Genomic DNA, 4,135 nt, shown 5'->3' on the forward strand with positions numbered 1-4,135 from the left:
ATAAGTTAAATTTATATTTAAAGTGTTTAAATATGAATTTAATTATGAAAAATTAATTAATAGAGATTAATTAATTAATTTATATTTGATATAAATTAATTAGAAGAGGAGAAATAATTATTTTGGGTTGAGAACTCAAAATTACAACACAAGGGCAATTTGATCATTTCACAGGGTGACATGTGGCTCCATGAGATGGTGACACATGGCATCATAGTTTGTCATTTGTCTTCCTATCATGCATGATAATCAAAGTCAAGATTAAACCTAGCTTTGACACTTGGCTTAATATGATTAGGTCAATTAAAATTAAGGTGCAATCAGAAGATGACATGTGGCAAGGGTTTTAAGTGATGACCTAATTATAAAAGGGAAAGAATGAAAGAATAATATATACATTTTGAGTTTTATCTCATAGGTGCCACCACCTCTATGCCTTCTTCCTTTCTTCTTCTTCTTCTTTTATCAATTCAAAGAGAATTGCCCATATTCTTTTGAATTAAAATTGCGAGAAATTGTTTCTAGTGTTCTATATACATCTATAATCTCTCTAAAGGCAAATCCCCAATTTCTAATTGGTTGGCAAGGCTTGAAAAACTGTTCAAGGGGCTACCATTGGTGATCTTGGTGTGGACAAACTAGAGGGACAACATTTGGGGTCCTAGGTGCTTCACAAAGGTACCAATCACATCTACAGTGCATCAAAAGGTTAGTGCACATATTCTTGTATCAATATAGGGTTCTAATGAATTAATTTGTTAATTCTAAAATCTTAAATGGCAAATGTAGATCCTACTACATATTAAAAAAATTTTAATATGCAATTGAACATTGAAATCAATTAGGTACATAATGAATCTTTCATGATGCATGAGACCCTAAAAGAAAAGCTAAGATTTGGGGTTATCCAGCTTATATCAAAAAGCTAAACACTGATAAATTGGAAACCAGATCAGAAAAGGGTCGATTTGTTGGATATCCAAAAGATAGTTTTGGATACTATTTTTATTTGCCTACATGACAAAAGGTTGTGAAAAGTAGAGATGCCACATTTCTTGAACAACAGTTTGTTCAAGAAGGAGGCAAAGGAAACAAATAGAGTTAGAATTGGAGAATTTTGACCAACCAACAGATCAGATGGATATAGATCCATCTAGTCATCCTATACCTATTGATGAAACATCTACAGCTATTCCTCGTAGAACAACCAGGGTATCTCACCAACCAGTGAGATATGGTTTCCTTCATGAAGAAGAACAAGAGTTGTCTACTCATGAAGAAGTAGATTATGGAGATGATCCACTTATCTATGAAGAAGTTATATCAGATATAGACTCTTCAAAATGGATTGATGCTATGAAATTTGAGATTGATTCCATGTATAAGAATCAAGTTTGGGATCTTGTTGACCCACCTGAAGGTATTTTACCTACAGGGAACAAATGGGTTTTCAAGAAGAAAATTGATTCTGATGGAAAGGCAAAGACCTATAAAGCAAGGCTAGTAGCGAAAGGGTTTCGCCAAAGGCAAGGAATCGACTATGGGGAAATTTTCTCGCATGTTGCCATGCTTAAATCAATTACGATTATATTAGCAATAGCTGCATACTCTGATTATGAGATTTGGCAGATGGATGTCAAAACAACTTTTCTCAATGGATACATTAAAGAAAACATTTTCATGGAAAAACCTAGGGGTTTTGAATCCCGAGATGGTTCCAAAGTGCACAAGCTAAAGCGATCCATTTATGGGTTAAAACAAGCTTGGAGGAGATGGAACATCCGTTTTGATGAAACCATTAAGTCATTTGGTTTTATCAAAAATGACGATGAGCCATGTATATATAAGAAGGTTAGTGATAGTGTTATCACTTTCCTTATCTTATATATGGATAATATTCTATTGATAGGTAATGACACAGGTATGTTGACAACTATAAAGGTATGGTTATCAAATACATTCTCCATGAAAGACTTAGGTGAGGCAACCTCTATTCTTGGGATTCGCATCTGTAGAGATAGACCAAAAGAATAATTAGTTTATCCTAAAGTCTATACTTAGAAAAGGTGTTAAAGAGGTTTAACATGCTTGATTCCAAGAGAGGATTATTACCAATGAGACATAGTATCCACCATTCTAAGGAGATGTCTTCAAAGACACCTGAAGAAAGAGATAAAATGGCTAGGATTCTATATGCTTCGGCAATTGGAAGTTTGATGTATGTAATGTTGTGTACTGGGCCGGATATTGCATATGCTGTTAGTTTGACTAGCAAGTATCAATCCAATCCAGGTTTGGAACACTGGATAGCTGTCAAGAATATCATTAGGTACTTGAGAAGAACTAAGGATTTATTCTTGATATATGGAGGTTGTGACTTGCAATTGGATGGTTATACTGATTCTAATTTCCAATCAGATATCGATGATAAAAAGTCTACCTCTGGGTATGTGTTCATTTGTAATGGAGGTGCAGTCAGTTGGAAGAGTTCCAAACAGAGTACGACTGTAATTTCCACTACCGAGGCTGTATATATTGTTGCACCAAATGCTGCAAAAGAATATGTTTAGATATAAGGAACCTCGATTTTACTAGAAATCCAATCACATAGAAAGGCGCTACCACATTATTAGAGAAATTGTTGGGTAAAGCGATGTAGCCATGTAGAAAATAGCATCAGCTGAAAAATCCAGCTGATCCATTCACTAAACCTTTGTCACAAGCATAGTTAGACCAACATCTTGAGAAGATGGCTCTAAGGTATTGTAATGAATGGCTCTAGTGCTAGTGGGAGATTGTTAGTAGTATACCCTAGAGCATATCATTTAGTATGTATCTTGTACATGTTTTATTAATAAAAGGCATTTTCACTTTTCTGTTTACATAATATATTTATGTGTAATAGAAAAGGTCCATTGATATTTTGTTAGAAATTTTATTCTTAAGTTGTTAAGAATATGAGTGACAGTATTTCTAGCACAAAGTATTATAAATAGGTTCACAATTGAGGATACTTCACAATAAGGACATGACTTATCCAGAAAGATTGTAATCATGTTTGTTCCCAAGTTATTTATATGAGATGTAAATAAGATGGAGTAGTGAGTCTCATGCCATATAACAAACATGATAGGCACTTTTACATGATAAGTAGGTCGAACCAGTGACATTTATGACAAGCACATGGAGTTTACTCTTGTCAATGCACTATCATAGATCATATCAGTACATATCATCTTTAGACCTGAGATAGCACAGTTATCTTGTATATAGGTGGTTTGAGTTTGATACTGCTTTCATACTTATACTGTGTATGGGTATATGGGCATGTGCTGGCTCCTACAAGTTATATATGGAGGTAGGTGTTGATCAAGATGGAATCTGTTACCCTAAGTAAATAGGGATAAAATCCTATGTTCATTTAATTGTTCTTGATGTTTCAAGTTCCTGGCCAGGACAGATAGATTTATTCATAAAAGAGTTTATGATGAGAAAAATCTTTTAATCAAGAACTGGAATTAAAAGAGAACATAATATTCATTGCAAATGGGGTTTGACATAAACATGACTCCAGCTCGAATTGGGATTTTGTAACAGAGAGATTCTAGTGCATGGTAACATATGATTATAGGTTCATTTAAGGTAAACCTTATTACTAATTGGGTGGCCATGGCATGCTATGCTAGGTGTTAACCATAGTCTATGAGGTGCATAAAATGATTTAGAGAAATCATTTATTGTAAGAAAGAGTTCTGATGATATTAAGAGTTGATGTCATGTCTCATTGCCAATTAGTGATGAGCCTAGAAAGTCACACAAATACACAAGTAATCATCAAATTAAATATGATTTAATTAATTAATTAAAGAGTTTAATTGATTAATTAAAGAGTTTAATTGATTAATTAAATAGGTTTGGTTTACAATTAGATTGCAAAATCCCTAGCATGGCTTGAAACCAAATCTAGGTTATTGGATGTATAGTATAAGTTAATTTATATTTAAAGTGTTTAAATATGAACTTAATTAATGAGAAATTAATTAATAAAGATTAATTAATTAATTTACATTTGATATAAATTGATTAGAAGAAGAAAAATAATTATTTTGGGTTGAGAACTCAAAATTAAGACATA

This window comes from Hevea brasiliensis, chromosome 11 (assembly GCF_030052815.1).
Source record: "Hevea brasiliensis isolate MT/VB/25A 57/8 chromosome 11, ASM3005281v1, whole genome shotgun sequence".
In the NCBI taxonomy this organism is placed as follows: domain Eukaryota; kingdom Viridiplantae; phylum Streptophyta; class Magnoliopsida; order Malpighiales; family Euphorbiaceae; genus Hevea; species Hevea brasiliensis.